The following is a 27840-nucleotide window of genomic DNA, read 5'->3' as shown; positions in this document are numbered from 1 at the left end:
TGTGCTCTTTTATAGAAATTACAGTATATATATAGAACTAACCCTGTAGTGTGATTTGTTCTACCCTATGTAATCTCTTGGGCTCCAACTGATGGCACTTACCCTGGGACGAAAGGTAAATAGGTTGTTAATGATTGCCTTTTGTTTATGTGTTTAATTGTTTTGTGGGTTTGACCTTACCCTCGTAACGTAGAATCAGAATGACGTCAGGCACGTTAAATAAATAGCCGTCGCGTTACGTTATAAAAGATGGCGCCCGAACATTGTGACATGTAGGTTAGACGAGTAATTCCGAACATGTGACATGTAGGTTCGATGAGTAATTCCGAACATTGTGACATGTAGGTTCGACGAGTAATTCCGAACATGTAACATGTAGGTTCGACGAGTAATTCCGAACATGTGACATGTAGGTTCGATGAGTAATTCCGAACATGTGACAGGTAGGTTCGATGAGTAATTCCGAACATTCGACGTGTAGGTCCGAGTAGGCCTGAATATGCGATAATTAGGCCCGAGTAGGCCCGAAGTTTAAATAAGTGTCGAAAGTTGGAAGGAAGTTATTAATAGTCGCAAAAATGAGTTTATTGTGCCATAATTATTCAGCTATAGAGCTATGTGCCTACATGCCTTCGACAGGAACCAAGAGATTGATAGAGGTAGAAAATCAAATATTAATCACTTATTGCAGTTAAAAAAATACCACGCAGGACACCTAGAGTATGAAGCGTTTAGTTCTTTGTGTTGCTATAATCCGTAATCTTCTAGTTTAGAGTATTTAAGTGTATTTACGCATAGTTAGCATGTGAATTGAGTATTTAATTGTTTGTGCAATATATATAGTGGGCGTGAAGTAACAATGGTTAAAGTAATTTACATAGCGAGAGATTTTGGATTTTTTATGCGGCGATAAGGATAAAGCATCGATCAAGGATGGTAAGGGGGGAGACGTAAAACCCCGTAGGGTCTATTTATGAAAAGGAAAAGAAAAATTTATATCTCGCTGCGAGAACGCATCGAATCCAAGGAAGAAGAGAGAGAGAATAACGACCGAGGAGAAGGGTGATGGAGAGAATAACTCGACAAAGGAAGAAGATTGAAGAAATGGACAATCCAAAGGAAGGAGAGGAAGTGACGTTACTGGAAGGCGACCAGGGAGGAGAAAGCAACCGTGCTCCGGAGAATACCGTTATCCCTGAAAGTGAGCAGCCAACGGCAGTGTTACCAACCCAAGGCACCATGGATGTTCAAGCGATAATGGCGCTCTTCACTACGATGATGAAGCAACAAGAAGAAGAGAAAGAACGTCGAAAAGAGGAGAAAGAAAGGAAGAGAAAATTGGAAGAAGAAGAGAAAGAGGAGAAGAGAAAATTGGAAGAACAAGAGAAAGAACGTCGAAAAGAGGAGAAAGAAAGGAAGAGAAAATTGGAAGAAGAAGAGAAAGAGGAGAAGAGAAAATTGGAAGAACAAGAGAAAGAACGTCGAAAAGAGGAGAAAGAAAGGAAGAGAAAATTGGAAGAAGAAGAGAAAGAGGAGAAGAGAAAATTGGAAGAACAAGAGAAAGAAAAGCAAAAAGAATTGCGAAGAAGAGAGAAAGAACAACAACACCGAGAGATGATGGATCAGTTTCTACAAGCATTAAAAAAGAATGATGAGAAAATAGAAAAAGCCCAAGAAGAGTGTGTTGAAAGACATCGTGATAACTCGAAAGACATTGAGAACCTGGAAAAAACGGTGGAAACTGAAGTCAGGCAGATCCATGAACACCTGGCACACCTGGGAGAGAAGATAGAAGAAAAGAAGAATGACGTAGAAAAGAGAATAGAAGAGGAATTCCGAATGGTTGATCGTCGACTTGCAGCGGATTCCAGAATGGTGGAAGAAAGATTTGGACAAATCGAAACAAAGATGACCTCAGAAGAACAGCAATGGAGGAAGATAAAAAACATGACGCAAGACTTACGCCAAGACGTCACACGAATCAAAGAAACGATGCAGAGAGAGACTTCTTCAATCGTTATTACGTCACCACGAACAAGGAACGAGGAAGACCAGCGAGAAACAACGCCCCTGGCGACATTAGCGCAGCAAACATCTCGATCGGGGAGTCAAGCCACAGGCGATGACGTCATGGAGCAGGATAGCAGTTGCTCGCGAGTCCACTCCGTGGTACAGACCAGTGTAGCCACCTCGGAAATAGGCAGGCGTGCCATCTTCTCGAAGTTTTCACTGGACAACTTTATGATTTTCGACCAAGAGAAGACAGAAACTTTGCCATCCACGTTTCTTCAAGAATTCAAAAGAGATTGCATTTTATACGGGATTCACGAAGAGGATCACCTGAAGCTCATCCAGAAACTTCTTCGCGGTTCCGCACGCATTTGGTTAGACCACCAGGTACCAGCGTTCAAGACCTTTAGCTCCTTCGAAAAAGCTTTCATTGAACAATTTCAGTGCAGATCATTGGTAGAGAGGAAGGTTACCCAGTTAAGAAACAAGCGGTACGACGTCAACGGAAAGCTCACATACAAACAGTTTTTCTGGCAGAGGGTGAATGAATTCCGTTCGCTTAAGCCCGGAACCGAAGTGATAGAAATCCTCACGGCCATCAGAGCTATGTACCCGAGCTACGTACAGAGACAGCTTACAGGAGATGTGTTAGAAAATTTTGACCGAATGTCGCTTATCCTTGAAGACATGGATTTGCTGAAGGAGAACGAAAAACATCGATGGGAAGATCAATCAAGCAGAAGAGGGAATAATAATTTTGATAGGAAGAGAGGAGAAAATTTTCCACGAGTGCAAATGGCGACTACACGTAATACATACAATGGACGTCGACAACAATTCAATCGACAAGAACAATCGCAGTACAGTCCTCCAAGACAGCGAGACAGGGATACCAAACGCTCGAATCGAGGAAACTACCGTGGAGGCAGACAGAACACAAACGCAGGTTACCGAGGGCGTGGCGACATACGATTTTCACGCGAGGAGGAAGACAATCGTATGGAAGAAGGCAGAACACAAGCTATTCATTTAGTAAGAACCGCCTACAACAATGAGAAGCAAGAAACTGAAGAACAATGGCCTCAACCATCAACGAGTAGGGGACTCAATCCCAACGCGCCAGATTACCAGTCAGGTACTCGTTGGGATAACAGCCACGGCGCAAGAGCGGAAAATTAACACCCTCCGACGACAGCTCGGCTCGTGTCGGCGGAGAGAGTATTGAACATCTAAAGAGCCTTTAAACTTGTAAATTATTCCGCATACTAGTGTAAATAAGTTAACACAATTATGATATTATTAATATTATTAATATTCAAAAAAACTGAGAACTTATATATATATATATATCTATATACATATCAATATCTGAGTATATATCATGTTATGTTAATGCCAACATTAATAACGTATTATTTATATTCTTATTACCCAGAATAGATATTATTTAGTAAAGAAACATGTATTTTAAAAGGTTTGAATTGATGATAAGAAATATTTTATGTAATAACTCAATAATTCTGAACTATATCTCAAAGAGTGAATTTTCATCATAACTTAGAGTGTGAATGTAGTAAGTTTACATAGGTATATGCATACATAATAGGATAATTCTCATAAGTGTTAGCAAGGTGTTTGTTTAAATGAGCAATGTTACAGAGTCAAGAACTGCAAATGAATGTTGAGTAATCCTGCAATTTTATGTTTGGTTAATATTAAATGTAATGATGTAAAATTAATTGAAAAGTGCAATTTAGTCTGTAGAGAAAGACAACTATATATTCCAGGGTTCGAGTCCCTATTCGAGCGCCTATGTGTAACAATTAGACAAGATTTAACGTTAATTATTAATTGTGTTTTGATGAATTTCTCCTTCGCATATAATCTTAAGCTCAGAAAAAATTCATGTGTAAGGAGAGGGGAATGTTATAACGATAAAATCTTGCTAAATATCAGGTAAATCAATTAATCATCGTAATAAGCAATAATATGCATTGGATTGTTGCTGTTCACCGGGACTTGGACGGCAGAGAGCGAAGGACTAGCCTGTTTCCCGAGAGAAGAGGCCGAGCCTCGGGTAAAGAAATATAAAAATACAACTTTGTTACCAATGGTCAGATTCAACTGAAATTAAAGACAGCCCAGCAGCAGATTATCATCGACGAAATCCCCAAAGCAGAATTTGATAGGAGATAAATTAAGCCCGATATTAAAGGTTAAACAGCTAGACTGGATAACAATAGCTACAGACTCCCTGGCACTGTCTTCGGAACGAACGTGCCGGTTACAATAGGCCCGATCTTTGGCTAACCTCTACTCGAGGTGCTGCTCGAGAAGGGTCAAAGAACTCCAAATATACGGGCGAAGATAGCAGGACAAGAGCCTACGATTTGATGACAATTTAGCAACGCTTGGACAGAGAGGGTACCGTAACAGACCTTTTGAATAACAAATAAATAGACGCGCAGAGAAGGGAAACCAGCAGTTTTACTCAGATTTTCTTCGACGTGTTATCATCGTCAATCTCTCGAGAACCACCCGCGAAAGTATCCGCTTTGTGTCGCACCGTTCCGTGTTGTGTTATTTCGCACGTGTCTGTGTACTATCAATATGGAGTAGAGACAGAGAAAGGCCCTGCTGGGGGGCGTGCGACCCAGTTGCCAACCCTTGAAGATGCGGAGATCCTATCTTATCGCCCGGAAGCCATCTATTGACCACGCCGCAAACATCCACGACTTCACCACGAGGACTTCAGTCAGAGCCGACAAAGGTAAGCCGGAAGGGACGTGAAAATGATAAGCTTCGTTCGCCCCGTCGTGACATCCTATGAACTCGCTTAATTACATTAAAAATCTCGAACAGACATTGCTTATTACGGTGATTAAATTGCATCAACTATCATTTTAACATGTAAAACCGTACAGCGTTCAATTATCCATTCACCCAAAGTATTTAACATTCAGATTGTACGACGCTATAAATTGTCAACATAATTATATATCAGTGATCCTCGTTAACCTCAAAATTAACAATATATAGATTAACATTCATTCAACAACAACAACTTAAAAGGAGTAGTGTTTTGTTGTACAGGTAAAGCTCCGACTGGAACATGTTTTTCCGTAAATGCAAAAGTAAAATGTCAAATTAAGAACTGTTTAAATTAATGTAGCTAACTGTAAACATGCCGCCGAACTATTATTGTATTAATTACTAATGTATTTTGGATTGCCGAGAAATGAATGCGAGAGTGAAAGTATGAGTGAAAGGGGCAATGATGTAATGTTTATGCATGTGCTCTTTTATAGAAATTACAGTATATATATAGAACTAACCCTGTAGTGTGATTTGTTCTACCCTATGTAATCTCTTGGGCTCCAACTGATGGCACTTACCCTGGGACGAAAGGTAAATAGGTTGTTAATGATTGCCTTTTGTTTATGTGTTTAATTGTTTTGTGGGTTTGACCTTACCCTCGTAACGTAGAATCAGAATGACGTCAGGCACGTTAAATAAATAGCCGTCGCGTTACGTTATAACCTTTTGGTAATTGTGATTCATATGGTAGAGAGATGGAGTGGATATTTGATTTTTGTTACTTAGCGTCTTTTTCTGCGACTTCTAGCTAATTGCAACAATGAGTGATGACGTGAAATTGATGAAGAGACACTCATAAACAGTGCCGCAACTACAGGGGGCATTGTCCCCCCCGACCTTGGACGGAAGTCCATTCTAGGGGAAGCAGACATTGAAGTACAAAGACAACAAGACTTGGAGAATCTAAGAATAGCAGGACAATTGGATACTCATGATGGAATTAGTTTTTACTTGCTCCTTGCATTTTATTTCCAGACGGCCAAGGTCACTTGAAGGGGCACATAGGGGCAATGGCCCCCTCGATTTCAAATTTTATATAAATAAAAATACATTTCGTAAAATTTTCTTGCTCGCTTCGCTCGCAATTTCTTCTATTCTCATAGTACAAGTTCAGAGCCATAGCTACGGGGCGGCGGGAGTCGGCCCTGGGAGCCAAACGATCTATATGAAAAAGAAAATGTTAAAGAGAATGCCATGGCGACCAGTAAAATTATTTACTCCCTATTAAAACAATTTCTTTCTATGAAACTTAATATGAAATATTAATGACGACATGACACTGTAATCAAAAGAGTCATTGATCAATCTAGGGATTCCTATTTGTTTATCAGGTGTCAAAACACGTATTTCAACTATAATATAATTCACACAATATTTTGCAAACTGGTTAATGTAACCAGTAGGCAAACGTCTGTAGTGATGCAAGAGTCTCCCCTTTGAAGGCAATAGAGTCCGTGGTGAACTAAGGGACCCATGTTTTAATGTTCTAACAAGTACAAAAGAAAATGCATTACAAATTTTTACAAAATTCATCAAAGTGTAGATAATATGTAACCATTATTATTTAATTAATTCGATTTTTCTTGCATAACACAACACAATGGTGTTGTTGGATTCTCGTTAGATTCCTTTGTGCGTAAAAATCTTGCATACTGGAAACTAGAGGGAAACTAGAGCTAATCAATATGAAGCATGATTTATAAAGGGCTCCCTTAATTCGTTTTGCAGAGAGACCCAAAGCTGTTGGTACATATTAATCGTCTATTTACATTATCGACCTGTAAATATCAAGTAGATACAGTCCCTATTAGTCTGTATATGTTAAACTTTATATTCTTTGGCAATCTCGAAAGGTCATTATCGAAATATTGCTATTTGATTGCTCGATTCTTTTTTTTTGTTGCAGTTTTAAGATATCATCCCATTTTTGTTATTTATCTCTTTTGGGGGAGGGGCAAGTGCCTCTGTGTACCCTGCTATATCCGCCAATGTGACACAATATATTAAAAATTTGCCCCCTCTAGGATTGACTTTGCCCCCCCCCCTACAAAGAATTCCTGGCTACGGGCCTGGGGGGAATCCCCAGCACCTCCTCGTCCTCCCGTTAATTCGTACACTGATCGTATCTGTTGTTTTCTCCTTATTTTCATCCATTAAATGAATGAAGTTTTCTTTCTATTTATGAACAACTGGTACGCTTCATGGGTACGGATAATAATCCTTGACAAACTTTTGTAGTTGTGGCAACACTGTAGAGTAAGTTTCCCGTTTTCTACTACGTCGGGCCCCTCTGGCCAACATCGTATTTAATAATCTGCACTCTGCTGCGCAGCTGTCCCTCACGATGAAGAGTAGGCTAGAACACCTCTTCGCTTAGTGGCAAGAACGTTAAGTAACCTAATCAAGTTGAAAGGCAACACATCTTTTAAGTGCAAGGTAAGAAAGAATTAGCACAATATCGTTCGCCTTTTATCTGGAGCCCAACGAAACGATGCATGCAGGGAAAGCTAAACCTTTACATACTCATCGACATTTCTGTCCCATCCCAGCTGACCTTGAAGCAGCAGAGAAATTTCCCAGGAATGGGAATATTATCGAAAACTGGATAAACACTGTAATAGACGCGAGAAACGTGAGTGCTAGTTTCAATACTCATTTCCATTTGTAATTTTTATTGTGCATTTGGTTATGTTTTCTGACTGATGGAAAAGAAAGAAAAAAAAAATTATGTTCGGTAGCTGGAAATGCATGTAGTGTTTTTTTTTTTGTGTTGAAAGTCCGCTTCATGTTCAGATGAGATAATTGGTACAGGACCTACAGTTTAAAGTGTGACCCCAACCACTATGTGTGCTTCCACTGGGTGTCGAATCCGGGACCCCTTATTTACAAGGCGACGACCACAGAAATTTCCTCTTATCACTACGCTATCTATATATTGTTTCAATTTTTTGCATTCGGAAGTTTACGTGTTAATTCCGTTGTCTGTAAACGTCTCAACTCTCAAGCTAGGTGTTTTATGAAGTAAAACCAACGGTAGTTTCGAAGATGACGAAGGGAATTTTTTGACTTCGTATGGGGAAATTTCAGATTGTGCCTATGCATGGAAGAGCACACTGCTCACGGCATCTTCGAGTGCGTTCAGGACTCGGGAAACGTGGTTGCCAAATCTAGCAGTGTGTGTGCATGTGTTTACAGTGGCGCCAATTTTTGAATAATACTCGGAAGTTTGTTTCATAAGTTTATGTAATAATAAATGACATGAGAATAGGTTTAGGATTTGTCCTAAAATGCCTTTTTTGTCTTTGGCCAGAAAATATAGGATTTTACATTTAAAAACCGATTCAGGCCATTTCTGAGAGGAATACATGAATTTATAGTGGCTGTTTTCTTTTTTTTGGCCTATTTTAGGCATAAGTACGTACTTCCAAGTAACTTTTTGAGTTCCTAAAATGAGAAAATTATGATAGTTTAATATCTGTATATTCGAGTTCCTTTTCTTTTTTTAATAGTCAATCTAAGAGTGTACTGTTGTAGATGAACGAAAATGCATCTGCAGGTAACAAGATTACACCACACCGGTTTACATATCTACTGACGGAAAGGAGAGAGAGAGGTTGTATTCAATGCATGCAGTCGATTAGTTAAATTATTTTTTAAAAGTCGATGACCCAATCCCAACTCGTAAATCCTTACTAATGTTTTGAACTTTATACATTAATTAATATGCACCCTTGAAATTTAATATTAATGAATAACTTATGGCATAATCATAGGAAATTTGATGTGAAACAGTACAGCATTTGGCACAAGTTGAATTACGTTATTATTAGTCCCCCTCCGTGGCCGTGCAGTCTACGGCACCTTGGTTTGGACGTCGGCTGCGGGATGGCATGGGTTCGTCCCGGAAATTTACGGCCTGTGTATAGGGTACAGCGCCTTGAATAACGTAGTGTGGAAAACGACCCAAGAAACTGGTTCCCCGAGACGATGACAAGTAGATGGCAGTGCGATCGACCCAGGTGCTAATTTTGTTATGAAAGTAATGCGGCTTAGTTAGTTTTTGGAATATATTGTGTAGATTTGTTTCTCTAGAAAGGTGGTAAGTGAATTGATGGAAACAGTTATATTTGTGGAGTGATTTGCAGTCACGAAATGGCATTAATTTGGAAAGAAAAGTAAAATAAAATTAATAAATAAATAGCATGCGTAACACAAGAAGAAACATAGCAATGTGATTCCGGACGTCAGGTCTTGGATTCTGTATTAGAGTTTATTTTTCTATGTTATTAGAATATAAATAGTATCCTGAGAGATATTTCATACCGAGGCGACAAATCACAAATGTCGCTTGAAAGCGAACAGTCGGAAATCAATGCAGCCTTTCGAACCGTAAGGACAAAAGCTCTGACTGCACCGTTTCCTCAAGGAGATTTTAGACCAAAGCGACACGCGACAAACGATACGAGGATTTCACACCAAAGCGACACGGGTCATTCGGTCCAAGGCAACTTTCATACCGAAGTGACACATGTTGCTTGGAAACGAGCCAATCAAGAGCAACATTTCACATCGTAGCGGCATAACGGGAAGCACAGGCCAGCGTTCGGTTGGTGAAATCCTCAAGCGATAAGTGTCGCGTGCCGCTTGTCGCTTTGGTGCGCAATCTTACTAAAGCAAGACACTCATTGCATCGCGTATGCGCGAACAACAAACCACGGCAACATGTTGCAAGCTATTGAGGAAATGGCCCAGTTTGAGCGACGCAGAAGCGACAAAGCAACACATGTGGCTTATCGTGTCGCCTAGATCTGTTGTTGTAATGTGCGGTTTATCTTGTCGCCTATCTGTTGTTCGCAAGCAACGCTTGCTAATAGACTGAAGGCACCATGTCGCTTGTCACTTAGTTGGGAACTCCCCCTGTAGCGCGTCCCTTCAGTCTTATCACCCTTCCTTTAAGGAGCTTTCCGACCGAAGTAACAAGTAGCACGCGAATACGCCATATGAACGTGTCGTTTGCTGTTTGGACCCTCATGTGCAATGAATGCTATTTTACAGTCTGGAAGTGTGTGTCACTAGTGTGACAGTGTGAACATCCCGTGTCGCTTGTCCCATTGGTTTGAAAGTTTCCTTCAGGGTTGGCATGTTTAAAACAAAAGTGTTTAAAACACTTTGTTTTAAACGTTTAAAACACACGGCTTTGTTTTTTTTACAAATGTTTTAAACGTTTAAAACAATGTGTTTTAAACATGTTTTTTTTACAAGTGTTTAAAACACATTTTGGTTGTATATATTTTGTAGTCTGTGATAATTTTTTTGTTAGGCAACCCTGTTTTTCATTGAATCTGTGTCAATTAATCCGCGCTTTACAGGTCTCACTTATCGCACAACACTTGAGCAACCTAATGTTCTGACGTCACGGGAGAAAGCTTTTTAATTTTAGGCTAAATGCTTATGTTGTTAGGTTAGGCAGGCTAGCTATGTGTGCACAAGGTAGCAAAATTGTTGTGCGACAAGAAAGACCCGTGCTTTACTGTAGAAATCGAAACCTCTCAGTTTCTTGTTTCGTATCGTCCTGTAAGTTTGAGACCGGTGGAAGCTGGAAATGGAAACTAATATCTGAATACACAATGCGTGATTTTGATCATGACGTGATTTTTTTTTCTTTTGCGATACGATTCATTGGTCTGTATAACTGAATGAAGCGCAGATGCTTACTTTTGGTAACATAATTTTGTACTTTGAAAGATAAATTGATCTGGAGAATCTATTATGACACAGCAGGTTGTTTTCTGCTATATAAACTGTTCAGGCAGCATGAAATATTTCACCGTGATTTTTTTCAGGACGAGGATAGTAATTCTATAATATTTAGTTTCTTGAAATTTAGATGAATATAAATCATAACCTACTTCAGTAGTGGCGGAAAAAGTGGGGCTATTACCCACAACTTTTGTCCCTGCAGTAGAGGTGTGTGGGATCCCGAAAAGTCGGGACCGGGATCGGGAAAGAAAATTTCCGTCCCGATCCCGACTTCCGGAAATGACTTCCCGACTTTTTGGGATCCCAAGCAGTCTGGAAATTCCGAATGGTCATTTTAAAACGTCGTCAATTCTAGACGTTCTCTGCATTGTAAATGTCTGGAACGTATCGGAAATTGTTAGGTTTTGTACCAGAAGTGCAAAACAAGCACTTAAGAGGGATATTACGGGTAGAATTCGAGATTTCAAGAGCTTTGGGAAATTTCGAACACATCCCGTCCCGAAAATTTTCCGACTTTTTCGGGAAATTGAGAATTTTTCTCGTCCCGAATGTCGGGATTTAAAGAATTTCCCGTCCCGACCCAAAAAATTCTGTCCCTCACACCCCTACCCTGCAGTATGGTAAACCTTATCTCCAAAGGTAAATAAACTGTCCTTGTCGCCACTGTACTCATAAAAATGAGTATTTTTTTCTCTTTAACGACTTTAACTATAATTTACTGGGAAAAGGTTGAATTTGTTTTGTTTAAAACATGTTTTTTTTAACTCATGTTTAAAACTATGTTTAAAACAAAAAAAACATGTTTTAAACAAAAAAAACAGTTTGTTTTGTTCTTTTTAAAAAAAACACAAATTTTGCCAACCCTGGTTTCCTTACACTCATGTCGATGGCACTAAGAAAGTTTTGTGGGGTTCCCCTTCCCTTGTCGTTTCATGCAATCATCATTATCATCATCGCCGCGATTAGTTTAAAGCGGAAGAAAAGAGACAGTAAATATCAAAAATACAAATGCTTCAGTGTGTATATCTTTAAAAGAAATGATGATGATAATAATAACGAACCTAATTCATACACAAAAATTTAGTTGCCAAGATCATTCCACGCGTATTTTTTCTCCCGTATTATTAACGAAAGTATGACGATAACAGGACGTGGTCGACTGTCTAGAATGTTCGTTAATATCTTAGTGACCACTGTACCAAATATCATAGCAATTATCACATTCATAGAAATGCTTCATGTAAAAGAATCAGACGTTGCAGCGAAAACTCCATTTACTTCCATTATAAGCAGTCGAACACCAAGCACCGGGGTCAACACCAGCGCCTCTAGCGGATCATTTTCGAGTGGAACCAGCCTGAGAGCGCAGAAGCATGCCGTTTTCCAGACTACGTTATTCTAGGCGCTGTAGTATAGGGGTTATCCACGAGTAAACAAAAACATATCGAACGGCACAATCGATTGTAGAACTGTAGCACAACAACTTCCGGTTCACGGCGGCCGGGTAATTCAAGGGCGTACTTGTGGTATTTCTTCTCGTTTTGTATACCAGATGAAATGGGTAATATAAAAGCACTTGACGACGAGGAGAATAAGAGATATCAGGACAAAGTAGAGGCCTTTGCATATCAATTGGATGAGCAACTAGGAAGTAATACGGCATTATTTCAAGATGAGATCAATTTTCTGATCGTCGTTTCATTGGCGATATTTGTAGCCTACATATTTAATAGAAAGTAATTTTTCCTACAGAGCGAGAGCGCTTAAATGCATACATTCATGTTTTAAGTGAAAAAATGCGAGATGTACGGACATATAAAAAACGGGAAAAGGAGCTGCTTTTCTTCTTTCTTCAGTCAGGGCGAGTCAGAGGGATGCGGTAATGCACACTTGCTGGTTTCGTTCCCGTTTGAACGCAGAAATACAGAACGCTCATTGTTATTTTAAGTCAATTTTCTGCTATTTGTGTTAAACATGACGATGAAGATGAGTAATAAACTGGAAAAATTAATGATGGGACAAACACAATGACACACCATTGCCTCACCATGGTGTTCAAACCTAGGACCTCTTCTCTATCAATGTTGATTTGATTGATTGAGTTGGTGTTTTAGTCCACTTTGTGCACAGTAAGGCTAATCGGGACTGGACCTACAGTTTAAATTGGGATCCGAACCACTATATGCCTCCACCGGGAATCGAACCCGGAACCCCTTGATTACAAGGCGACGAGGCTACCACTGCGCCATCGGGGAGGCACTCTATCTATCAATGTTGAAAAGATTTCCATGCAAAAGACGAAAATTAATAATAGTACCCGCACTTAATTTTCTGGCTACACAAAAAAAAAAATTCCTCTGGTTGCACAAAAATGTATTTCCTCTGGTTACACACACACAAAAAAATCTGGTTACACAAAAATTTAATACAGTTCGTGTGTACTTCAAGAACTTAACGTGTAACCTATCTGGCCATGACCGAGCATCTTTTGAAAGGTAAAGTAATATTTTTGCTCATATCACTAAAACAGAGAGAAAATCGAGATTTGAATGATTTCTCTTCTACCTTTAACGGAGTGCAAGCGGTGCGGGACGCAAAATTTTTGGTAGGGAAGGAAACAGGACGGGGTATTTTTAAAGTCCTTACGTTCAAAACGGGAAAAATAATGTTATTTCCCGACTAAATGGGGAGATTATAGGAGCGGAAAATATTCAACATTACCCGATACTAAAAAAAATGTTAATTATACACACAATTTTACCCTTGGGTGATGATTTATTTTGCATTTCTGGAATAAAAACTGCTAATTTCTATAAATTTCGGACATCTAGTACAAAAAAATGTAGGGAATAAACTACTTTTAAACACTATATTTTTTCCGAAGTCTGGATCGGAATGGGATTTTTTTTTTCAGGTCCCGACTTTTTGGGTTCCTGCACATCCGTTGTCATTACTGCGGAATCTACTCCTGCTAATGGTCTTCCAATTTTCACGCCTGACAGCTTCAATGCAATAATTTGTCGCCTAGATCTCGAGAAAATGGATGAAGAGAGATCCGTGAAAGATTATTTAGCCCTGATCGTAGTTTACATCCTCCTTGTACACACCCATTCGTTCCTTTCTTACATGACACAATCTCAGTTCCCTTTAGCGGCATGTTGTGAGCCTACGAAGTTGTTGTGCTACAAGTATGGCGTCCGCGCGAAGGCACTTCCTTCCGGTGGATAGCCCCTATAGGGCCGGTGGCAACCCACCATCATATTCTTTATTTCCGTTGACCCATGTCCATAGGTATGGAAATCGTCATATAACAATACATACAGTAATAAAATATTAATACAATTTTAGGCAAGTATTACAGTAATGATTTTAACTACTACATGCAGGAAATCCAAATACACTAATAAAATATTAATACAATTATAGACAAGAATTACAGCAATGATTTGAAGAACTTCTACATGAAGGAAATCCAAATGAAGGAAGAATACACTCAGTGGCGTGCCCAGGCGGGTTTGGTGGGGGTTAAAAACCCCCATTGGTTTCATCATTTTTAAAAATTTAAAGCAAAAATAAATTTCATTTCATAAATGTGTTTGAGTACCAAATCGCCAATATTGTAAAACGTTTACATTTGGCAATGAGAAATGTATTTGCTTCTTCAATTACTTTTGATAATATTGGAGTTGAGTTACAGCAATGCACAGGCATTCATTCATTCCTTAGTCACTGAAAAGGAAGGAGAATTTCCTTCTCAGTATGGTCAAGAAAAGAGCCGTAACCCTTGGAATGCGAACTGAAGGAATCCCTCCCCTTTCTTTCACCCACGATGACCCTCTTAGGAGAATGACCCTCCCTTTCCTGTTACGACAGTGCTGCTAACTTCCCTTTTCTTTCTTTCCCCTTCTTATACCATTTATGCCAGCAGAGCAAAGTTCTGTGAGATTTGAATCACTACAATTAGTAGGCAAAGTAAGTCAAAATCTTATCTCGCACCTGGATGCATATTTATTTCAAAATATCAATAATTATAATAATAATAATAATAATAATTGTTGCAGGCAGTAGCGAAGCATGATTTTACGAAGGAGGCAAGCGATGTTTTGTACAATAGCATACCGGGAGGAAGGGAGGGGGTGAGGGATGCGTTATAATTTAGCAGTTGCCAACACTACTGGTTGCTGTCAACACTGGTGACGTAATTTGAGCTGGACCAAGCTGGATGCATGGTTCAGACATTCAACTTCCCGGAACCACAAACACTCGCCCCGTATCTTTGTCCCAAGTCCTGGTGTTCACTGGGGTTGTAGCGAGTTGCAGTCTGCAATTAGCAAGTCGAAGTGGTCGTGTTGTGTGTTACGTGTATTACACACGCGTGTAATAGATTTTTGACGTGCAACTAAAGATGGATAGAGAAAAGAGGAGAAATACATTATTAAATTATTTCCAAAAGAAACAAAAGATGGAAGTTGAACCTTCACCTTCCACAAATAGAACGTCAGAAAAGGTCGATTTAAGTTCAGAGCAATTGCATCCGAATTGCAAGAGTGAAACGTGCGAACTTTCAGACTCTGATATTCAACAAGAAGGCATAACAGAAGATATTGGAAACCTTGTTGCAAAATTATGTCAAGGAACTCTCGAGGTAAATGACGTTCATTATTTGATAGCAGATATATCCATAGGCGGATTTAGAATTGTTTTTCTGGGAGGGCACAGCATTTCCTGTAAGCATACAAACATGTGTGTGCAGGGGAGGGGGGTGCCCGCGTGTGTATGTCTGGAAGACGTGTGTAGGATGTCACCCTATATCACCAATAAACTTTCACAGGGCGAGAGAACATGAAGATGAACAAGTTTCCTCAATGATTTCAGGCGCCTCGCCGAAGGTGGTGTAATCAAGGAGGTCCTGGGTTTGATCCCCTGTGAAGGTGCATTGCACAGTGGTACGAATCCCGATTTAAACTTTAAGTCCAGTCCCGATTAACGTATCTGAATATAAAATGGACTTTAAAATCATTTACTTTTTGTTTTGTTCACGAACCCTCGAAAAACGATATTGCCTATCTTATAGATCCACCAAGGCATTTGAAACCCTGGCGTCGGAGCAGTGGCACTAGTGTCGCTAGTTAAAGCCAGGGGGAAGCCTGTGGTTCACGTATTTTCCGAGGTCTAAGAAAGCTTGGTGCTACTATACAGTGTATATGTATGCAACCACATTATAAAATCACGGTTGCCATGGACAGTTTTATTATTTTGTAGGAAAGGGATAAAATTTGTATTAGCTACGACACAGGATAGACAAGGCATCCTATGAACTGTAAATATTCCTTATAAATCTCTCAATATTTATCTTGTACAAACGCAACAAATACAATAAGTAATATGTGTGTGCAGTAATAAATTCATTTTCTGGCATCAGTGGTCGAAGTAGGGATGCTGCCCCCAGTTAAGAAAGTTTCACAAAGCATACCCCCAATTAGAATAATTTGCATATTGAGCATCTTCCACCTACTGTATTGTCTCCATGTTGATCCATACAAGGATGTACCCCCTCGTATCTTCAAAATCGATCAACTGTCCCCTCCCTTGTCGGCTAGGAATTTCCATTTGAGCACTGTCTGGCAAGATTTTGTCGGGCTCAGTGACAGATCCTGTGGTGCGGTACTGGGCTTCGGAGGGGAAGGGGGGGAGTGGCCCCTTCAACAGTTGGTTTCGCAGTTCCATAACGTTAACAACATACAAAATTCCTCTCCATACACCTAATATGAAAATGAATATGACACATTAATGACACTGTAGTAGAAAATGTTAATTACTGAAGGGGTTCGTATTTGTTTGTCGACTGTCAAACAAATGTTTTGACTAATAATATAATAATACAATGCCAAAAATGTACACAATATTTAGCAAAATCATCTCCACAACAAGTACAATGTTGATTGAATTGATGTTTTAAATCCACTTTATGCACAGTAAGGCTAATCGGGACTGGACCTAAAGTTTAAAGTGAGATCCGAACCACTACGAGCCTCCACCGGGTATCGAACCCGGGACACCTTGATTACAAGGCGACGACGCTCCCACTGAAATGAGACTGTGGTATCGTCTTCTTGCAGTAATGCAAACACGTCCAGTAAATGCTCTTGAAGCAATTGATATGTGCAGTGAAGTAATATTTCCCTGGGTAACACACGTTTGCGCATATTATGTACAATCCCGGTAACAACCAGGCGCGTGCCCAGGATTTTCGTAAGGGGGGGGTTATGAATCTAACACATTTTCCAGTTCACAGGTCAAATTTCTTGTAATAAATTAGATAATTAATATACTTGGATTTTACCCCCAATGAACGCAATCAATGTATTTGCTATGGATGCTTCATGTTTTTATTGCATCATATAAAAGCACCTGCTTGAATATTTCCAAATTATTAATATTTTATATTTAATTTCTCAAATATAATTTTTAAACAAAAAGTATGTGCACTCAACATTGTAACAACATTAAAGAGATTAAGACTACTTGATGTCTTAAAGACAGTAATAAATAAGGTACCACAGTTCAACAATTTCAATTCTGAAATTTAGGCATCGAGGTTTCTGTGCGAGTTCTGACAGTATGTCGTCACAAGTAACTTTTATATCACGGTGAATGTTCAGAGCAGCTAACCCATTAAAAATCTTTCTTCGCAAATGGTATTTCGGAGATAGGTCTTCAAGTGCCTCAAAGTTGAGAATGATTTCTCATTTGATGTTGTTGTTACCGGGATCGTACATAATATGAGCAAACGTGTGTTTACCCAGGGAAATATTACTTCACTGCACATATCAATTGCTTCAAGAGCATTTACTAGACGTCTTTGCATTGCTGTAAGATGACGATACCACAGTTTCATTTCAGTGTGAGCGTCGTCGCCTTGTAATCAAGGTGTCCCGGGTTCAATACCCGGTGAAGGCTAATAGTGGTTCGGATCTCACTTTAAACTTTAGGCCCAGTCCCGATTAGCCTTACTGTGCATAAAGTGGATTTAAAACATAAATTCAATCAACATTGTATTTGTTGTAGAGATGGTTTTGCTAAATATTGTGTACATTATTGATTGATTGATTGATTTAGTTTATTTTACTTCGCGTTTTGTGCCTCTTGGCTAATTTGCGAAGATGGGGATGAGTGATGAAATGATGAAATTGATGAATGGACATTCACAAACAACCAAGCCCGACCGGGATTCGAACCCGGGACCCTTGGCGTCGCAGCGCGATGTGCTAAATATTGTGTACATTTTTGGCATTGTATTATTATATTATTGGTCAAAACATTTGTTTGACAGTCGACAAACAAATACGAACCGCTTCAGTAATTAACATTTTCTACTACAGTGTCATTAATGTGTCATATTCATTTTCATATTAGGTCTATGGAGAGGAATTTTGTATAATGTTAACGTTATGGAACTGCGAAACCAACTGTTGAAGGGGCCACTCCCCCCTTCCGCTCCGAAGCCCAGTACCGCACCACAGGATCTGTCACTGAGCCCGACAAAATCTTGCCAGACAGTGCTCGAAATGCAAATTCGTAGCCGAAAAAGGAGGGGATGTTTGATCGATTTTGGAAATACGAGGGGTACATCCTTGTATGGATCAACATGGAGACAATACAGTAGGTGGAGGATGCTCAATATGAAAATTATTCTAATTGGGGTATGATTTGTGAAACTTTCTTAACTGAAGGCAGCATCACCTACTTCGACCACTGATGCCAGAAAAGATGCTTTCAGAAAATGAATTTATTACTGCACACGTATATTACTTATTGTATTTGTTGCGTTTGTACAAGAGAAATATTCAGAAGATTTGTAAGGAATCTTTACAGTTAATAGGATGCCTATCTAGTCTATCCCGTGTCGTAATACAAACTTTATCCCTTTCCTACAAAATAATAAAACTGTCCATGCCAACCGTGATTTTATAATGTGGTTGCATACATATACACTAGCGACATTAGTGCCACTGCTCCGACGCCAGGGTTTCAAATACCTTGGTGGATCTATAAGATAGGTAATATCGTTTTTCGAGGGTTCGTGAACAAAACAAAAAGTAAATGATTTTAAAGTCCATTTTATATTCAGATACGTTAATCGGGACTGGTCTTAAAGTTTAAATCGGGATACGTACCACTGTGCAATGCACCTTCACAGGGGATCAAACCCAGGACCTCTTTGATTACACCACCATCGGTGTGGACCCTGAAATCATTGAGGAAACTTGTTCATCATAATGTTCTCTCGCCCTGCGAAAGTTTATTGGTGATATAGGGTGACATCCTACGCACGTCTTCCAGACATACACACGCGGGCACACCCCTCCCCTGCACACACACGATTGTATGCTTACAGCACATGCTGTGCCCTCCCAGAAAAACAATTCTAAATCCGCCTATGGATATATCTATCAAATAATGAACGTCACTTACCTCGACAGTTCCTTGACATAATTTTGCAACAAGGTTTGCAATATCTTCTGTTATGCCTTCTTGTTGAATATCAAGAGTCTGAAAGTTCGCACGTTTCACTCTCGCAATTCGGATGGAATTCCTCTGAACTTAAATCGACCTTTTCTGACGTTCTATTTGTGGAAGGTGAAGCTTCAACTTCCATTTTTTGTTTCTTTTTGAAATAATCTAATAATGTATTTCTCCTCTTTTTTCTATCCATCTTTAGTTCCACCTCAAAAATCTATTACACATGCAGAAACGTAACACACAACACGACAACTTCGACTTGCTACCTTGCAGACTGCAACTCGCTACAACCCCAGTGAACACCAGGACTTGGGAGAAAGATACCGGGCGGTCGAATGTCTGAACCATGCATCCAGCTTGGTCCAGCTCAAATTACGTCACCAGTGTTGACAGCAACCAGTAGTGTCAGTGTCAGTAGTGTTGGCAACTGCTAAATTATTTACGCACAAATTCAAGCGAGATCTTTCACACATGTTACAAGAAAATTCAATAAACTGAAGGCTGGAAATTGGTTGCGAAAAAAATATCTAATTTGTAAAGAGCACAAGAGTAAAACGTATAATATTTTGGCATATTAATTGCTTTTATTTTGTTTATGAAACTGACTGGGCCAGTTGCGCTATATAACGCATCCCTCCCTTCCTCCCGGCATGCTATTGTACAAAACATCGATTGCCTACTTCGTAAAACCATGCCTCACTACTGCCTGCAACAATTATTATTATTATTATAATTATTGATATTTTGAAATAAATATGCATCCAGGTGCGAAATAAGATTTTGACTTACTTTGCTACTAATTGTAGTGATTCAAATCTCACAGAACTTTGCTCTGCTGGTATAAATGGTATAAGAAGGGGAAAGAAAGAAAAGGGAAGTTAGCAGCACTGTCGTAACAGGAAAGGGAGGGTCATTCTCCTAAGAGGGTCATCCTGGGTGAAAGAAAGGGGAGGAGGGATTCCTTCAGTTCGCATTCCAAGGGTTGCGGCTCTTTTCTTGACCATACTGAGAAGGAAGTTCTCCTTCCTTTTCAGTGACTAAGGAATGAATGAATGCTTGTGCATTGCTGTAACTCAACTCCAATATTATCAAAAGTAATTGAAGGAGCAATACATTTCTCATTGCCAAATGTAAACATTTTACAGTATTGGCAATTTATGAAATAAAATGTATTTCTGCTTTGAATTTTTTTAAATGACGAAACCAATGAGGGGGGGGTTAACCCCCACCAACCCCCCCCCCTGGGCACGCCACTGGTAACAACAACATCAAATGAGTAATCATTCTCAACTTTGAGGCGGTTGAAGACCTATCTTCGAAATACCATTTGCAAAGAAAGATTAAATGGGTTAGCTGCTATGAACATTCACCGGGATATAAAAGTTACTTGTGACGACATAGTCAGAACTTGCACGGAAACCTCAATGCCTAAATTTCAGAATTTAAATTGTTGAACTGTGGTACCTTATTTATTACTGTCTTTAAGACATCAAGCAGTCTTAATCTCTTTAATGTTGTTACAGTGTTGAGTGCACATATTTTTTGTTTAAAAATTATATTTGAGCAATTAAATATAAAATATTAAGAATTTGGAAATATTCAAGCAGGTGCTTTTATATGATGCAATAAAAACATGAATAATTCATAGCAAATACATTGATTGCGTTCATTGGGGTAAAATCCAAGTATATTAATTATCTAATTTATTACAAGAAATTTGACCTGTGAACTGGAAAATGTGTTGGATTCATAACACCCACCCCCCTTACGAAAATCCTGGGCACGCGCCTGAATACACTATGGGAGTGAAATTACATACAATATTTAAGGCGAGCACAATATAAGCGAAGAAAATTTTTTAGTGCAAAAATAAAATGTAAAAGTAAATATGTAACTTATACAACATGGAAGAATGCAATATATATACAGAACCGATTAATGATCATTTAGGCACAATAATAGCATATAGTGAATACTTCGTACATGATAATATAAATAGTATATATCCATTTTCTGTACAACCAAACTCTCTTTGTTGACAATTTATGTAATTTAATATTTACAAATTTAGAAATTCAGTTATGGAGTAAAAACAATGTCGTAATAAGAATTTTATTAATTCCCTCTTAAATTGGGTAATTGATTCCATTGTTTTCATGTGATCAGGTAATTTATTATGCAGGTGGATACCTACGAATTTAGGACCCTTTTGAAGGAGAGTGGTATTATGAGTTTGTACAACCAGATTGTGATTTTTTCTTGTGTTGTATTGATGTACTTCCTTGATACGTTTGGAGAAACTTGACATGAAACTCGACATATCTTCTTTTACATAGCACAGTAAATGTAATATATATATAGGCAAGGTAATGGTAGAATGCCAAGATCCCTGAAGATTTTCCTACATGGTTCATTTATTTTCTTTCCTGCCATAATTCGTACTACTCTCTTCTGCAAAATAAATTTTTTTGCACTGTTTCTAGCATTCCCCCAAAATACAATTCCGTATGTTAGTTGTGACTGAAAAAGACTGAATGTATGTTATTCTTATTTTCTCCCTGTTTATTATGGTTCTTAAGGTTCATATACCATATATGGTTTTGCTTAATTTCCCTGCTAGGTGCTCTATATGTATGTCCCATTTGAGATTTTCCTGTATCCAAATACCCAGGAATTTTATGGAATTTGTATATTTGACGTGTTCATTTTCTATTTTTATTACTGGTTCTTCATTGTTCTTATTTCTTGAATGATGGAATTTTATTGCTAAAGTTTTGTTTTTATTTATCGTCAACTTATTTGTTGTATCGACCCTGCGTGGTCGCCACATTTAACGACCCTGCGCGGTCGCAATATTATATTTTGTTAAGAAGGTTTGGATAAAGAGTGCATGCTAAAAGTCCCTGTGAAGCGTACGCTTTTAGTTTAAATGTGTTAACGGATCCACCTCTACGTATTATTTGACCCTGCGTGGTCGCTGTATTCTGTAAACGCTAACGGATCCACCTCTACGTTTATTAGCTTCGACCCCGCGTGGTCACTGTATTCGGTGAATGTTATCATTTATTCAGAGGCGTGGCGTGCATGTAGCCGCTGTTACCGCAGGTAACACCAAAATATAAAGAATTGAAGAACCTGTCTTAAAATATTATTACGTACATAAACTGGTAATATTGTCGTAAAGTAAACATTGCAGACTGACATTTTTTCTGACACGGCAAAAGCGAAGAGGAGGACTGATCCGGTACGCTCCTCAGGCAACATGAGGAAAGGGCCCTGAGCCCACGCAAGGAAGACTTCGCGTAGCGGTAAAGACTGTTATGGCGGGAGGAGGAGGCGGGCTGTTTAGCCGGCGCAGTTGCCGTTGATCCTTACAGGAAACATCCAGTGTTGCCATATTCAATTGACAGAAAAGAGCTAAGTCGCCTAATCGGGTCTATCTTACTCTGAAGGTGTCCAGTCACACTGGGGAACGATGGCGCAGTGTTAGTAGCGTCGCCGCCTTATAATCAAGGGATTCCAGGTTCGATACCCGGTGGAGGCACAAGTGGTTCGGATCCAACTTTAAACTGTCCCGATTAGCATTACTGTTCATGAAGTGGACTTAAATCGCCAAATCAAAATTTAAAAAAATCAAATCACACTGGGGCAAAAGCAAACTACCAAGTGATATTTTGTATTTACACTAAATATCAGCGATTATGAAAGTCCTCTTTGTCCTTCTTCGACATCATGGGCGAGAAGGAGAGGAGATGGATGGGTATGGTCAAGGGGTTCGCTGTCCTTCTAAAAATGTCAACCTAAAATTCTATATTTCACACATATAATATTATTTCGGTTACAGGAATTTGTGATAATTGTTGATAATACAGATTGACATTGACATACGTTGTCGCAGGAATGCAATAATTTCGGATTGAAGCAATGTTTTTGAGGTGGTAGAACTGTTTTTGGGTGAAAACAATACTTACAAGCATAATTTCCCGATTGTTATCTTAGCACGCTCTGAAGTGTCAGGTGTCGCAGGTTCGAATCCTCAGCAAGAAATGGTTATTTCAATGTTCGTTGTTATTATTTTACTTACATAATTATAAAAATTAATAATTACATACACAAAGAAATAATAATTTTATTTCAATAATTCACCACGCATCGTCATCGTCACGATTATCCTATAAAGCGAAAGCCTTAAAGGTAGCAAAGGACGTAAAATATACGAAATAGTAGTGGTGTCAGAAATGAGATTTCAGTGGATTTAGCGAAACATGGGAGTGGGAGTAGTTAGGAAACAGATGAAGACTACATCTACTCTACATACGTCTTATTTGAAACGAAAATGTTTCGCGATTTGGGCAAATCTGGTTTCAAAAGAACTAAGATGGCAACATTAGTAGAACTGGACTTCTTGCAGGTTCCGAAGGAAATATTGGGGAAGGGCCGATGCTGAGAGGGGAGGGGGCAAGGAGGGTGCTTCACGTGTTACAAAAGTAAACAACGGTTTGTGGGAGGGACTGTGCAGTGGGAGTTTTGTGACTGGTGTCTTTCGTCTTTATGTTGTTTTCGGGCATTGTCAATTAATTTATGAAGCTTGCTCAGAGTTCCGAGGTGGCGGGTTCATCCTATCTGGACAGTGTGTGTAATCGTGCGATAGAAGATATTTTGAAGCAATCTTTCGGTTCGTTATTTTGCAGAAAAAATCGAAATTGTGGCGAAAGGGAGGCCAAAGCCTATTTTGAACGATTTAAAAACCACGTCGTCTGCTGGATATGACCGACATTTCAATGTTTCGTGGTATAACGACTATCCGTGGTTATGTGGATGTGTGTAGTTTTCTAAACTCTTTTGTTGGCCATGTACTTTATTTTCGGGTGAAAAAAAAAAAACGTGGCGAATTCAGATGTGGATAACATGGACCTTAACCATGACGCACCCAAAAATTCAAATTCAAATGAAAAACTTCTCTTTATGACAGCATCATAGAAGTTTTTTGATTTGATTTGATTGATTTTGCTTCGCTTGTGCCACTTTTGGCTAATTTGCGAAGATGGGGATGAGTGATGATATGATTAAATTGATGAATAGACATCACAAACGCCCATGCCCAAGCTAGGTTTCGAACCCGGGATCCCAGCATCATATAACTATTTTCAAAGTCGGATTGATCTGCTCTAGAAGTAGCCTTCGATGTTTCTGTAAGTATCAAATTACGTATTATTGTGTCAACAACCAATGTTTGCGATTTCACTTTAGTCCTTATGTCAACATTTTTTTTTCTGATTAATAACTTTACCAAAATCTAGTATTGAATTGCATACGTACCAGATTAATATTATATGAACTACTTGGAAGACATTGGGGGGGGGGGTATGAGGTGGGGAGGCGCCCAAGTCTCCCTTAAATGTCCTACTGATAACCGGTAACACTTTTAAAAATCCACGCCACGCCACTGCATTTATTGTCATTTATACTGTTCAATTCGTTGAAGAGTCCTGCGAGGCTCAATATCAATTGTATTGTCTGAATGCACACAGTTTTAGTTTATATTGACACGTGCAACTAGTGATTTTCCCACTAGTGTTTTCTTAATGTTACTTCTTGGATGTTTCTCAGTACGAAGTTTGCTATATGTAAAAAAATGAGTTAGCAATGCGTACTTGTAATTAAAATTTTCACCACCCATACGCCACCGCGAGTATAAAGCCAGCGCAGCGAGGCCCGGAGTTCAGTTTGGCTTTCAGGTCGGCTTACGATAAGGTCTCTCTTACCAACGGACCTGGAAGAAGGATCACTCCGCTCTTGCGAGAGTCCAAGCATCCTAAAGAAGGAAGGAAGGAAGTTGCACTCCGCTCTTGCGAGAGGCCAAGCACCCGAGAGAATCCGCACTCCGCTTTCCAGCGAGAGAGGTTGAACTCTGCCTTTGGCAAGAGAAACCACACCACTTTCGAGTGAGAGATACCCCACTCCGCTTATAGGCGAGAGAGAACAACTCCACTTTAGAGTGAGAGGACCCGCTCCGCTTGCTGCAAGAGGTTTCCTTCCCCTATCAACCTGCGGCGACCAGGCCCTAAATAACATTAAGTCCCCATACTCCCCATTGGCGCCTCACTGCGAGGAATGAATTGGATGTTCCCTGCTCCCCCCCCTTATCTCTTCGGGTCTAAAGGTGGTACAGGTAAATGCACGTGAGTGGTAAGGGTAAAGGTAAAGACACGGACATCCTTGTGATAGGATTATAATAAACTGTTACATCTATATATAAACCTGGTTTAGTCTTTCTTTACACCCAGCAAGCCCTGAGATATTTACGAGTCTTTGTACTACGACTGAATCAGTTAGCACATATGGGTAAACTTTTGCCGACCACCCAACTGCAGTGTTTAGCGTGTTGAACGCAGCCAGTACCAGTACTCCTGCGCCGTGGTGCTGAGCACTGCTTGGGTGGACGTTGCATTGTGGGGAACCATTTGCAGAGTTCGTTTGAGGTGTTTTTTTTACGTATATTTGAATTTAGAATTTGTTCATTTTTACCAGTTAACACAATGCTCGTGTCATCTGCATATAAGGTAGTTTTAACTGAGGGTAAGTTTGAAGGCAGGTCATTTATGTATATGGTAAATAGTTCTGGCCCTAGAATAGAGCCTTGAGGAACACCACATGTCACTTCTTCTAGCCTAGAGATATGGGAAGAAGCATTGGTATTTGTCCCTTCTACATGTAAGATCTCTACAGCTTGACTGCGATTTTGCAGGTAAGATCTGAACCAGGTGTTTGCTATACCCCTTATTCCATAGTGATTTAATTTTTTCAGAAGTTGGTCATGCGATACTGTCGAAGGCTTTTGATAAATCAAGAAAGAACCCTACACACTGTTCCCTATTGTCCAGGAGGTGTCTGACATGTTCGATGTATTCAAATATTACTGTAGTTGTTGATTTACCTTTACGGAAACCATGTTGTGATTTAGATATTATGTTGTTTTTATTTAAGAAAGTTGTAATTTGTTTATTCATTGCAATTTCCATGATTTTTGAGAAGGGTGAAAGCAGAGCTATGGGCCTGTAATTATCTACACTACGCTTATCCCTTTTTTATACACAGGTTTGATTTTTGCTTGTTTTAGTTCATCGTGAGGAAATTGGGGAGCTTCGAATGAGTAAGCGTAATCCGGTCGCTGAGACCTACTATAATGGCTGGGGATACGTCGGGCTGACTACCCGGCTATTCCAATACTGGTTGAAGGTCTCCACGCTTAAGGCGCGCATATACAACCGTCCAAATCCGCAACGTATTTAAGGAAGTACGTTACGCCACCTCTTCGGCCCATACACAACGACGTACTAAAAAAGCAAAGATGAGAAAGTCTCTCTGGCGCTGCTGTCCTGTAAGCAACTTGTTTGTTCGAGGGTTGGGTCGGGTGGGAGGTAGCAAGGACTGTTCGACTTCTGACACCCTTTCAATGTTGCCAAACTTACATGGACGAAAGGTCATTGAGTTCGAGTGCGTCTGTTGCGTATGTTGTTTGTACCGAAATGAAGGGCAAAACCGTACATAGTGAGAATGTTCTTAAATTTTTTGACAACGAAGCGAGAGAAGGATGTTACACGTTTCCGGTCAATCAAGCTACAAAGCGTGCGGCGGCTGCAGTTCGAATGTCTGACACTTTCATAAAGAAAATTAGAAAGGAAGAAAATTCCCGGGGGAAATTTACGACACCAGGGAAGCACAGGTCTGCCGAAAAGCGTAGAATTGTTGTAGACGACTTTGACAAGTGTTTAATTCGAAGAACTATTGGTAATTTTTATACGATTGAACATGAAGTGCCAAGAGTAAAAAAAAGTGCTTTCGAAATTAAAGAAAGAAATTAATTTTCGGAGTAGTCGTGAAACACTTCGCAACATTATTTGCAATGACTTAGGATTTCGTTTCCGAAAGTGCAAAAACGTTAGAAGCGCTTTGGTGGAAAGGAGTGACGTGAAAATGCCAGTTATATACTTAGATGAAACATGGATCCACGAGAACTACACGGTGAAAAAGTGTTGGCAGGGTGAAGGCAGTGTACATGGTGCTTTATCAAATACCAGTGCTGGAAGAAGGGTGATCATCCTTCACGCCGGGAGTGAAAACGGTTTCGTACCAAACTGTCTACTTATGTTCAAAGCTAAACAGAAAACCGGAGATTGTCAGGGGAAAATTAATGCTGAAAATTTTGAATGATGGTTTGAATGTCAATTGTTACCGAATATTCCCTCCAACAGCATTATTGTCATGGACAATGCACCTTAACATTCTGTTCAAGTCAACAAACCTCCCACAATAGGCAGCACTAAAGCTGCAATGCAGGACTAGTTGAAAGACAATTCAATTGAATTTTCAGATAACCTTCGAAAGGCTGAGTTATATCAGCTAATCAAAACCAACAAAAAGCCCCCGCAATATCGGGTCGACACTCTTGCAACAGAAAACGGCCACACCGTACTTCGTCTTCCACCTTATCATTGCGATCTAAACCCTATTGAGTATGTTTGGGGTATAATAAAAGGTCGTATTGCATCACAAAATGTGGATCGTAATTTGGGCAGAGTACTGGAAGTTGCAAGAGAAGAATTTCAGAACTTTCCCAAAGAAGAATGGAAAAGGTCTTGCGAAAAAGTAAAGGCGAAACAAGAGGAA

At 39.5% G+C, this 27840-nt stretch overlaps 1 protein-coding gene across 1 annotated transcript in view; it reads left to right on the top strand.

Moving 5' to 3' along the window:
* The first annotated feature begins 7196 nt into the window (after positions 1–7196).
* Positions 7197–27840, top strand: part of LOC145988697 (uncharacterized) — a 69335-nt gene continuing 48691 nt past the window's right edge. Inside the window, exon 1 of the mRNA XM_083123780.1 lies at positions 7197–7323. The gene's annotated coding sequence lies outside the window, so the exon portion shown is untranslated. The remainder of the gene's footprint in view (positions 7324–27840) is intronic.

The sequence above is a fragment of the Lepisma saccharinum genome, chromosome 6, assembly GCF_977018435.1.
Source record: "Lepisma saccharinum chromosome 6, izLepSacc3.1, whole genome shotgun sequence".
NCBI classification, from domain to species: Eukaryota; Metazoa; Arthropoda; class Insecta; order Zygentoma; family Lepismatidae; genus Lepisma; species Lepisma saccharinum.
Note: the sequence above shows the minus strand (reverse complement) of the source record. Positions and strands in the feature narration are given on the sequence as shown.